Source organism: Procambarus clarkii, chromosome 31 (genome assembly GCF_040958095.1).
Source record: "Procambarus clarkii isolate CNS0578487 chromosome 31, FALCON_Pclarkii_2.0, whole genome shotgun sequence".
Taxonomy (NCBI): Eukaryota; Metazoa; Arthropoda; class Malacostraca; order Decapoda; family Cambaridae; genus Procambarus; species Procambarus clarkii.
Window position 1 is genome coordinate 28648218 of NC_091180.1, and position 13194 is coordinate 28661411.

The 13194-nt window shown below is 39.4% G+C and overlaps 3 non-coding genes across 3 annotated transcripts; 1 reads left to right on the forward strand and 2 right to left on the reverse strand.

The window, feature by feature from the left end:
- Positions 1-1454: 1454 nt before the first annotated feature.
- On the reverse strand, positions 1455-1570 carry TRNAL-CAA (transfer RNA leucine (anticodon CAA)). Its single transcript has 2 exons — positions 1533-1570; positions 1455-1499 (listed from the first exon to the last, which is right to left on the reverse strand). It is a non-coding gene; the product is annotated as a tRNA-Leu (tRNA).
- An 870-nt stretch (positions 1571-2440) lies between these two features.
- Positions 2441-2513, forward strand: TRNAT-AGU (transfer RNA threonine (anticodon AGU)). Its single transcript has one exon. It is a non-coding gene; the product is annotated as a tRNA-Thr (tRNA).
- Positions 2514-5793: 3280 nt separating this feature from the next.
- Positions 5794-5866, reverse strand: TRNAT-UGU (transfer RNA threonine (anticodon UGU)). Its single transcript has one exon. It is a non-coding gene; the product is annotated as a tRNA-Thr (tRNA).
- Positions 5867-13194: the final 7328 nt, after the last annotated feature.

Below are 13194 nucleotides of genomic sequence, written 5' to 3' on the forward strand. Positions count from 1 at the left end.
TGAGTTAGCCAAAGCATATATATATATGCTCCTAAGAGAGAGTTGATTACCATCTTGGATTGCCTCGAGTAGCCTGAGAACAGAAATATATCGAGAATTAAAAAAAAAAACAGATCTGAGGCAAAGTCAAAAGTATGTTTGATTAGTTCAAGGCACTGATTGACTTTTATCAACTGCTACTTAGTAACAATAAATAGTGACTTTACTAGAATGTATACCATTTACTAAATAACAAAATAACCCATTGTAATTTCTTGTAAATATGTAAAGACTTGTTACAAATATATAGTGTAGTTAAAACAAATGTTATCGGAGGTGTGTTTTTAAATCCCAAACAAGATAATAAAGATAATGTTTATGTAGGAAAAAGTACATACAAAATGAGTTATTTTTTTTAGATTAGTTCATTTATTATGCACCTTATACCCATCTTGTGGGCAGTAGTGGAAAAGATTACAGTTACAAGCTGAATGTTGGATTTCTAGAGTTAGTATATGCTAAGCCTGAAGGCACTAATATGCACGTTTCGGGCAAACAGGACTTGCATTTTTTACATTGAATAAAATTTGCTAATCCTATGGACATTTGTAGAGTTCGTGTAGATTTCTTTGTAATGATGCAGTATCATCTGAATGGATTTTCTTCCATATTGATATTTAGGAATTATTTCAGTGCTGCCGTAATGATAAAATCTACCGTAGTGTCTCCTTCAGAATGTTCATTTTCTCACAGAAAACGACTATGGATTAATACAGTTTCTCAGTCTCTAACACAAACTAAATAATTCATCCTCTCAAGTGTACTTTATATATTTAAAACTCTGAACTGTAATGCCAATCCTGACCTTAAACGCTTCCTAGAAGGGTGTAACAGAACCCATGGACCCCACACCAGAAACAAATATCTGTTTGATATTCCAAGAGTGCGACTTAACCAAACTAGAAATGCTCTACAAATCAAGGGACCCAGAATGTGGAATGACTTTCCCAATCAATTCCTCATTTAGGTTTAGGATACGTTAGGATCATTCTTAACATTCCACTTGCCCGAAATGATATGTGTATTAGTGGCTTTGCAAGAATGTAAAAACATCAATGCTATAATGTTAATAAACCCAATGTACCTTCTTGTATAAATAAATAAATACAAATAAATACTTGTTATGCCATTTAGAACGTCAAATGTACAAACATAAACTTTTGGGGGGAACAAAACGAGCACAATGTGTACATACCATCCAGAGTAGCAGAGTTCTGTAATTTTGGATAAGACAAGAGATATTGAAACAGTATGACGCTATGACAGTCGGGAAATGCTGTAAGAGGCGACTGGAAGACGGGTCCAGTGAATTGAGTCTTGACCTACTGGGTCAAGCCTTGGGTCAAGCCTTGACCCAGGTCAAGTCTATAATTGTTCGATACTTCAATAACGTAGCTTATGCGGAAGAAAAGCATTGTCAGGAGTGGGATTCGAACCCACGCCCTCAGAGAGGACCAGAATGCCCATGGCCCTTCTATCGGAAGGGAAGTTACCTTGAGTCTGGCGCCTTAGACCACTCGGCCATCCTGACGATGATCACATTACCAACATCTACCAAAAAATTTCAATGGAATGTAGTAATTATGAAAAAAATAATACAAATACAAATATTTATTCAGGTAAAGTACATACATACAAGGTGAGATACAAAACGTTGACGGATTTATAGATAGAGCTAGTACATACAATGCCTAAAGCCACTATTGCGCAAAGCATTTCGGGCAGTGAAATAATGAATATATGTAGTGGAGAAAGTAAATGAAAAGCAGCATATATGTTAATTTTTCACACTATGATATTTATTTGTTCACATTCCATCACATTGCCACAAATGTTCAAAAATTATATATGTCATTCATGTATAATCAGAAATCAGCCACATATCCAAGGCTTTCTTACTATATAAGCTGTAGGTAATGTATTCAGGTGATTATAAACTTTAAAACGTAAAGGCTGTACGGTAAGTAAATCATTTGATATTTAAACTAAATCACAAATTTAATAATGGCTCAACAGTGAGTGTTTTGATTCTCTTCTTAAACCAATAAGCTATAAAAGGCTGTCGATAACTCCATATACTTGATTATCAAAACTAGTTAATTTGTTTAGTTAATTGATGGGATAAACTTCCTGGCGCCAATATAACGAAAAATGGGTTATCAAAAATCTATTAGCATTAAATATATTCTTCACTTCAAAAAGAATTCTCACATTCAAAGTAAAATGGTTTATCGAAATATCAAGCTACGTCTGCGTGTAGTATTAAATAAATAACCACAATCTATGTGTACAATATAAAATACCTCGACACAATCTGACTAAAATACCTTATATGATGTATATCCTTCAGTAGAGTAGAACAATAATTTTGAAAACTTACCCGCCGCCGTGTTAAATATATGCCTCCATAGCTCAGTGGCTAGAGCGCTGGTCTAGTAAACCAGAGGCCGGGAGTTCGATCCTCCCTGGAGGCACTGTGGTATCCTAATTGTTTTGGAAGTTTACCACACGCTATTCGTATATGGTACTCTCTCTAGCCTAGTATATTATTGAGTGACCTCTGCCTCTTCTTGATGGAGGTCAATGTTTACAGCCGCTCAGGGTATTACTGGCCCTTTTAATGATCAATAATCCAACCCTGAGATTTGTTTATTCATTATTTTATTTTATATTATATATACAAGAGTTCTTACATTCTTGTACAACCACTAGCGCATAGCGTTTAGGGCAAGTCCTTAATTCTAATTTTCACACATACACACACACATCCCCCTAGATGACCCATTCAACTCTACAGAGATGAACCATTCAACTCTACAGAGATGAACCATTCAACTCTACAGAGATGAACCATTCCAACTCTACAGAGATGAACCTTCCAACTCTACAGAGATGAACCTTCCAACTCTACAGAGATGAACCTTCCAGCTCTACAGAGATGAACCTTCCAGCTCTACACAGATGAACCTTCCAGCTCTACAGAGATGAACCTTCCAGCTCTACAGAGATGAACCTTCCAGCTCTACAGAGATGAACCTTCCAGCTCTACACAGATGAACCTTCCAGCTCTACACAGATGAACCTTCCAGCTCTACACAGATGAACCTTCCAGCTCTACACAGATGAACCTTCCAGCTCTACACAGATGAACCATTCCACTCTACAGAGATGAACCTTCCAACTATGAAGAGATTAAGAGATTGGTAAAGGATCAAGATATGACATGGGTATAAAGTCCGCCACCGTCCACGGGATGGCGGGACCAAAGAGCCGAAGCTCACCCCATTCCCCCGCAAGCACACCTAGGTGAGCACATAGAGTGGTAGACGGTTGGAACAAGTTAAGTGAGAATGGTGGAGGCCAAGACCGTCAGTAGTTTCAAAGCGTTATATGACAAAGAGTGCTGGGAAGACGGGACACCACGAGCGTAGCTCTCATCCTGTAACTACACTTAGGTAATTACACTTAGGTAATTACATGATGCGTATAGCGTCTCCTATCGCCCACAAGATGAGAATGAAGTCTACCACCGTCCACACGATGGGTATGGCGTCCATCACCGTCCACACGATGGGTATGGCGTCCATCACCGTCCACAGGATGGGTATGGCGTCCATCACCGTCCACAGGATGGGTATGGCGTCCATCACCGTCCACACGATGGGTATGGCGTCCATCACCGTCCACAGGATGGGTATGGCGTCCATCACCGTCCACACGTTGGGTATGGCGTCCATCACCGTCCACAGGATGGGTATGGCGTCCATCACCGTCCACACGTTGGGTATGGCGTCCATCACCGTCCACAGGATGGGTATGGCGTCCATCACCGTCCACACGATGGGTATGGCGTCCATCACCGTCCACAGGATGGGTATGGCGTCCATCACCGTCCACAGGATGGGTATGGCGTCCATCACCGTCCACAGGATGGGTATGGCGTCCATCACCGTCCACACGATGGGTATGGCGTCCATCACCGTCCACAGGATGAGTATGGCGTCCATCACCGTCTACGGAATTGGTATGGAGTCCATCACCGTCCACAGGATGCGTATGGCATCCACCAATGTCTGAAGAATGGGTCTGGCGTCTACCACAATCCACGCGATAGGTATGTGGTTAACCACTGTCCATCCTGTGGACAGTGGTAGATATGATATGAATATGATGATATGCGGTCAGACTACAAGCTGGGTTATGATGACAGACTAATAATTAGGATACGAGGGCATATTAATAGGATATGAGATATGATAATATCTCATATCCTCATATGAGATATGGGATATGAGGACAAAGAAATTTGATATTCCAAGAGTGCGCCTTAACCAAACTAGAAATGCTCTACAAATCAAGGGACCCAGAATGTGAAATGACCTTCCCAATCTTGCCAAAGGCATGACAACCTCTCAACCAGTTTAAGAGAAAAACTCTGTGTAAGCTACCTGACCCCATAAATGTCAACCCATGTCTTGCTATTTTCAAACAATACTGTTTGTTTACCAACTTGTTTAATTGCTGATTTCTGCCATGTCCCTCCCCCCCCCCCGTCCTTTTCAACACAATTTATACTTAATCTCAATTAGTATTAAGTTTTAGTCTAAATTTTTTCCCCACTCCTTGCCCGAAACGCTTGTATTAATGATTTTAGGTATTGTATGTACTAGCTCTATCTATAAATCCATTAACATACCTTTTATTTATGTATATTTACCTGAATAAACATTTTAATTTGACATGGGATATGAAGAGGAAGCCAAGGAACCGTGCCTCCAAGATCCTCCACTATCGATCGAACACAAAATTTGCAAGAATCGAGGTCATCACTGTACCGACCAATCAGCAGTTGGTCAATAATAGGTTGAAAAGTTTACAAACTTTAGTTCCAAATGTGTCTCTTGTCACTCACTTGAAACTATAATGAGTGCTACTGAGACAAGAAAGTTGAAGCTCCCGGGGTTTACACTGAAGTGGCAGACACACGCCAACATGCTGAGTTTACATGTCATCTTACACATAAAACTAGCATAACTAGTAATTTTTAAACCAATAAATCAAATACATATTTTAGAACATATATGGTAACTAGACCAAAAATTTCTAGCTCTTACTCCATTTCCCAAAGTTTCGAGTCACATGTTGTCGAGCCCCTCACTCTGACGGGTGTTTATGGGGCGAGTTTGACCTCCCCCTAACTTATCCTCCCCCCCCCCCCCCACACACACACAACCCCATCACGCTAGTGTGCATCACACTCTTCCAACCTGCACACGACCTTCCCTTCCATCCGTCACTGTTCGCATCGTACACAACGTGTTTAGCTAAATGCGAATCCAGATCCTAAACCTATTTTGTGCCATTGTAACCCTTTCCACCACCGTCCACGGGTGGTGGAAAGTGTATAATAAACGTATATAAACGGAAAGTGTATAATATGGGGTGTATAATAAACGACTAAACTAAACATCTTCCAGGTGATTCTCGCCAACTAGACACAAGCGTCTACGATTGTTTCGTAATGATTTATTTATTTATATACAAGAAGGTACATTGGGATTGTGAGGATACATAGTATAGTAATTACAATCTTGTAAAGCCACTAGTACGCGCAGCGTTTCGGGCAGAATGATTAACTAACACTCAAATTCTAGGACACCTTATTCACATAGAATGTGAAATTATTGAATACATATTTGCATATTTTACAAATCGGTGTTTTCAGGACAGTAAACAGAACAAACGTTAACCACGAGCCCTCAGGGAGGATCGAACTCCCGACCCCTGGTTTACAAGACCAGTGCTCTAGCCACTGAGCTATGAAGGCCATACAAATTCCATGATTAGTCTGAAATTCCATATTTATAACAGCCCCTTATTTCCAATTCAAATATAGATGTGGTTCATTAAGATAGTTCTTTATCTCATTGTTGATTCCTTATGCTAGCGATAAGGACTTGCTTTATTTGTAAGAATATCATACTTTTGTTGTTTTAATTTTGCATATGCAACCTTAAATATTAATGGAAACACACAGCATTAATGTTTTTGGATCGTTATTACAAATGCATTGTATTATCGTTCCATGAATTTGAATTATATAGAGGTATTCGATTCCTCTTGGGAAAACTATTCAATTATCACAGTCCCCGAGACAATAAAGAGAAAATAACGTTCTCTTTAATTGCGATGTTTTGAACATAAACTAAAGAAAAATTAATCTTCTATCTCGCCAAAGCTTGAACGTCTATATGGCTTTAATTCAATTACCTTCCGGTTATATACGTATCAATTCATACATGTATATACATTCTATATTATGGAAGGTTAGATATCAATGTCTGATTCTGACGTTTTAAGTCGACAGCATAAGATCCATTGTATAATAAATCTACTCATTACAATGTATACTTAATTAATAACTCAAGTGTTGGGGAATAGGCAGTCAGTGTAATTATACACGTTAGGCTTATCTCAAACACTAGGAAAACTAAATCCACTAAGAAAATGAAACGAAAATTCCGAACGTTTTCCTTAGATTTTCCTAGTGGATTCTTACACATAACTGACTCACGTGTTTTATCTCATTCTTGCATCATTACATTGTATGTAAATCTACCCATTACATTATATGTAAATCTTCCCATGATATTGAATAACACATCTAACATTGTACGAAAACCCATCTATTACAATGCATGATAAATTTGTCCATTACCTTGTATGATAAATACCCATTATATTGTAAATATAGCGATTAAATTGTATCGTAAATCTAGCCATTAAATTGTATCGTAAATCTAGCCATTATATTGTATCGTATATCTAGCCATTATATTGTATCGTAAGTCTACCCATTAAATTGTACGATAATGTTTTTTAACAGAATTAAAAAAAAACTGAGCATGGTGGAGGAGCAAGATTTTTATCAAATTTACATGTCATTTCAAATGTAGATTTGATAAGAGCCCAATAGGCTCCAGAATTTGTAAATAAAAGTATACCTCCACTGAACATTTTTATAAATGACTTTAGGTTATTATTTTTTTTAGTTATTTCAGTACTTATTACAAGACGTTTTCAGGAAAAAATATTTAGCTGCGCGACGCCTTGCTGTAATTATGACGTCACGTCCGCGAACCAAGATGGCGGCCGAGACCCAAAGTTTCTTAGAATTGCAAATGGCGTCCTTGTCAATAATATTGAATTGTGTTGCTCTTCAAGCTTTAGTAATTGTTAATAATCACTGCCACTCTCAACGACGATGCGACACATGTAATATACCGACGCTACGTCGAAACCTGAATTACTGAACCAGTGTTGAGAAACAAGTCAAAAGACGTCGCTGGATCAGAGGAGCTTCACAACACTGTTGTATTACTTACCCACGAACCGTAGAATATCTTGTACAATCACTCCAACTGTGTCAGCAAGTGTTGAGGCTCGTACTTCATGTTAGCGTGCACGAGGCTGGCGTAGAGGCGAGGGTGGGCGAGGAGAGGACCGTGCACCTGCCGGCGACGGCGGTGACCGGCGGCCTTCTGCCCTCCCGCAGGCTGGTCACTCTCCCTCTTCTGTTCCATACACGTCATGAGGCCAGATTCACGAAGCAGTTACGCAAGTACTTACGAACGTGTACATCTTTCCTCAATCTTTGACGGTTTTGGTTACATTTATTAAACAGTTTACAAGCATGAAAACGTCCCAATCAACTGTTGTTATTGTTATAAACAGCCTCCTGGTGCTTCGGAGCTCATTAACTGTTTAATAATTGTAAACAAAGCCGCCAAAGATTGAGAAAAGATGTACAGGTTCGTAAGTGCTTGCATAACTGCTCGTGAATCTGGCCCTGACCCTGAGTGCTCCCGTGGCTGGCAGTGTTGGCTCATTACCAGGCATTGAATATAAGATATTAATTATAAATTTTGGATTATGTAGGATAGTGATTGGATGATAAGGAGACGCTATATAACCCTTTTATAATAGCACAGTAACGGTTTATCTACAATTCTTAGACCGTGCTTGTTTTAGTTAAAATTGTTCACCTTAAACACCTCACTGAGGTGTTTAAGGTCACGGAGGTCAAGCTTTTCTACGTGACACACTGAGTCAGGTTCTTCATTATCTTGACAAAAGGTTTTGTTCAACACTTTCTGAGGCATGTGTTGTGTTATTGGTGGCGTGGTAGTTGGGAGTGGTTGTCTTGTGTACCAGCACCATGGGTCTTCCTGCTCCAGTAATCCCCACCTTTCCCATATTTGAGTGTAATAACCTCTGGTTTGGTCTGGTAGCCTAGTAAATAGTGGGGCAACAACTCTTGTCCTCTTTTCCTAGAATTCTGAACGAAAGCCGGCTTCAAAGACACATTCGTGAGTTTTACCGTATTCAAATCAAAATTATATTTTCTCGATTATGAAATCATTTTTACCTATATAATTTATGTATAGTAAGGCATAATAGGTAAGTTAGTTTACGTGTTTTGGTTTTCGTTTACAAATTATTTGGCTAAAACCAGTCCACAAAATAGGCTTGTTCAAACGGCAGCTGTCTCTAAATTATTAAAATACTGTGTATTAAATTTTGTTTTCTTAAATATGAAATAATAATATTATATATATAATGAAATTCTATGTAGTTAAGCCTAGGCTAGGTGTTTAGGTGTTTGTAATTATTTGCATTTGCAGTAGGTGGGTGTAGAGGTAAACTTGGAACACGGGGACAGAGCGAAGCACTGTTCAAGAAAAGATTGAACATATAGTAATTAGTGTTATCATGGGCAGTGTTTATCATTATAAACACGGTGTTTGTTGGCTGGATTACAGAGCATTTGGCTATTTAAATAATGTTACAGAAGTTGGATTTGTATACAAATTTTCGAAACATAAAAGACGGATAAATTTAATAATGCACACATTGTATATCAGACACCATGGGCCCATATCATTGTATATGGGGCCCACATTGTATATCAGACACACCGGTCTGTAAGGAATCTTTCAGAACATTATATACCACATATGTCAGACCAATCCTGGAGTATGCGGCACCAGCATGGAGTCCATATCTAGTCAAGCATAAGACTAAATTGGAAAAGGTTCAAAGGTTTGCCACCAGACTAGTACCCGAGCTGAGAGGTATGAGCTACGAGGAGAGACTACGGGAATTAAACCTCACTTCGTTGGAAGACAGAAGTTAGGGGGGACATGATCACCACATTCAAGATCCTCAAGGGAATTGACAGGGTTGATAAAGACAGGCTGTTTAACACAAGGGGCACACGCACTAGGGGACACAGGTGGAAACTGAGTGCCCAAATGAGCCACAGAGATATTAGAAAGAACTTTTTTAGTGTCAGAGTGGTTGACAAATGGAATGCATTAGGAAGTGATGTGGTGGAGGCTGACTCCATACACAGTTTCAAGTGTAGATATGATAGAGCCCAATAGGCTCAGGAACCTGTACACCTGTTGATTGACAGTTGAGAGGCGGGACCAAAGAGCCAGAGCTCAACCCCCGCAAGCACAACTAGGTGAGTACAACGTCAAGAATTGCTCAGAAGGTCGTTTGTAGCACATTAACGACTCTTATCAGTCCTTGTTCAGTGTTCACTCCTTTCGACTGCATATATTGAGGTTTGTCACGCATTCCTGTCTCTCCTGAAGGTCTCGCTCAGTGTGATAATGTCTAATATAAGCTGTTATAGACGCACTAAGTCAATTCCCGCCTGGTTAGGTTTGCCTGTCTTCATGGTGGATCTAACTGTACAGTATGTAAATGTCTGCAGGCCTTAATCAGCCATTGTTGAGCTTGTTACAGATCGGATATATGCTTAGTGATGTGTGTAGGTAATTTATGGCAGTAAAGTAATTCAATTAATCATTCTGACTGTTATTGCTGCATGTATATAACTTTTATGAGGATTTAGAAAATTACAGTACTCTTGAAAAATACATTTTGTGCGATAATTGGTAAGTACAATTTTAAACAAAATGACTAGACTAACGTGTTTTCAGTAGCCTAGCTCTTTAAGAGCCTGACCGCACTAATTACTCGTTTGAATTAAGATAAAAGCTATTCGCTGATCATACTAGTCTATACACAGAAATCACAATAGCGTGATGCATCAAATGAACTAATCCACAAGGGCCGTGACGAGGGTTCGAACCTACGTTCCAGAAGATCCCAGACGTTGCCTTAATCGACTGAGCTACGACATGGTAAAAGAATTGCAACCGGGAAATCATCCTGATTTACCAACGGATCCTGCAGTCTCTCCGAGACACAAACCAGGGTTTTGTGTCTTTTGTAAATCAAGATGATTTCCCGGTTGCAATTCTTTTACCATGTCGTAACTCAGTCGATTAAGGCAACGTCTGGGATCCTCTCGGACGTAGGTTCGAACCCTCGTCACGGCCCTTGGGGATTTGTTCATACTAGTCTGTTTGTTATGTAGGGCAAGTTCAGCACAGTATGACTTCGATTATGGGGTTAGCTATTACAGGGTATAATGCACAGTCTCTCACACCTGCCGGACTGCCATTCATTAAGAGCAGTCATTCTTACCTGTATCACTTGGTGAGCTCAAGCCTCCAGCTGGCTCCGCATGCCGCCTGGCTCTGGGTAAATGAAACCACCATAAAAGCCACAATTTTATTTCTTTCACATCTTCAGTCACCCAGGCAACAGCTTTCTGAGAGAGTATTTTTCTGTCTGGGTAAAGAGGGAAGGTCGGCGACAACATCAGATGTAAGCTGAGATCTTCTTACACAAATAAAAACCAGCGAGGAAGGAGTCTTCTTCATTCCAGCGCGATGGACGATCTTTTCACGTATTCAACGATCTTTGCTTTTCGAGAAAATATAATGTTTTCGCATCATGTTATCCTCCATGATAATTTTAATGTAGTGTGTAGTTTTAAACCTCTCACGCCCCATCCTCCTCTCTCTCTCTCACACACACATACACCACATACACGGAAAATGATATGCTAGTATACTTAAATCGCAGGGCCCAGGATCTGAAATTCGGTCCTGCAAACACTTGTAGGTGAGGACACACAAAAATATATCATATGATTCATGTTTACATTGAACCACAACAAATCGCTAAAAATGATATAGGATGAAGACTTTTATTGTAGTATAAATACGATACTTAGACATTCAAGAATATGATTTCTTTATATCTGTTCCAAATATATATATTGAATAATAGATTATAGCTTGTGTATTGATGCAGTAAACATGAGCCTTAGCGTGTGTGCACTTTGTTACAATAAACGCTTCTGCAACATGTATTATCCATGCTAGTAATTATAAGCAACATGATCACAACAAAACTTACTCAAATAGTGCCAAGAGCCATCCTTCTCATCTGATTCTCAACGACAGCCTCGTTCCGTATCAGTTAAGAAAAAGTGCTAACTTGATGACTTTACTTTTTACAGTCTGTATTTCTAATCTAATTTTGCACCGTACTCTTGTTTGTGTGTGCCGGCAAATTGTTTTTGTTTCCTTCGTTTACTTTAAAAGATTGTTCACCTTTACTGGTCTTGTGAATCACTTAACCATATTTTCAAGAGTTTTTGAAGCCTCGTGATGTCCAAGATTTACACGAAACTGTTAGACTGTCCCAATTGATCTTCTAAAACGCAAAAGAAGTTTTGGAACTTTTATTGTTCAAAGATACTAGGTTTAGAGATGTCTGTAGCGTGTGAGGGTATCGTGATATATTTACTGTAGCGTGTAAGGGTATAGTGATATATTTACTGTAGCGTGTGAGGGTATCGTGATATATTTACTGTAGCGTGTGAGGGTATCGTGATATATTTACTGTAGCGTGTGAGGGTATAGTGATATATTTACTGTAGCGTGTGAGGGTATCGTGATATATTTACTGTAGCGTGTGAGGGTATAGTGATATATTTACTGTAGCGTGTGAGGGTATCGTGATATATTTACTGTAGCGTCGTGTCATTACTACTGTAGCGTGTGAAGATATCGTTGTAGGTGTCGAAGTGGCTTTCATTTCTACTATGAGAAAGACGTCGAGTCGCGAGGCACACCAATGGGCGTATATGATCTTTATACCATTATATATTAATTGGCATTTATTTGTCGATTTCCCTTCCATGGTTTAATAACATTTGGATACTTGAGGGAAGTTTTGCGTCGAGACAAAATTTATTGGATGTCAAGGCATTAGAGTTGAAGATATGTGTTTATTTTACGATTTATTTAATGATTGTTTTATTAGGCTGCGGCGCATAAATTTAGTGCATTTATCCTTTATTCAAAAATTTAAATGCCAGAAGGTTGCATATGCTCCTGCAATACGTAGTTTTAATGTATGTAGTTTTCTATGGTCCTGAATTGTGGAATTTTCATCAGGAAACGCTGGAAGTGACGTGCATCGAAATGGTCTAATCAGCATCCTTTTTCAGTGGTCAAGACTCTTACTGGCTAGGTCAAGATCCCTCTCAAGTGGTCAAGACTGGCACTGGATAGAACAGTAACTCTCTCAGGGAGCAAGACTAATGACTAGATTAACAGTCTTTTCAATAGTACAAACACTTGACAAACTGGATCAACAGCCCTCTCATGGGTCAAGACTTGTGTCTGGTAGATAATCAGCTATCTCATGGGTTAACATACAAACTGGATAGATTAACAGTACTATAAGGAATCAACTTGATAATGTTCCAAGACGGACCTAAACGTCGTCATTTCCTGTATTTTTCAGATTTGTGGGTTGGGTGTCTAATCTTCAGCGATGTTATAGTGGCTCACGGTCTGCACAAGGAATCAAAGCTCACGTCTGTTTAGAATATAGATCAAGAGTCAGGGTTGATCTCAAGAACCATCAAGAAGGGATCACAGCTCTTTGTGGCCAAGACATGACTAGCTAGAGGGCAAAGGTTGTCTTGTAGTTGTGAAACTTACATAAGAAGGGTAGGGAGAATGAGGCTGTTTGCTTTTGTGGGTATCCGTTGAGGAAGGATGATATTGAAGGCTAAATATGACCTTATTATGGCCATGATTGATGTTAAGTGTGAAGAGGGAAATTCAGGAGTGTGATGTGCTGCAGTGATACACGGACCTCGTACGGGTGGAGAGGGGCAGAGGTTGGAGGGAGAAGAGAGAGTTGGTAGACGAG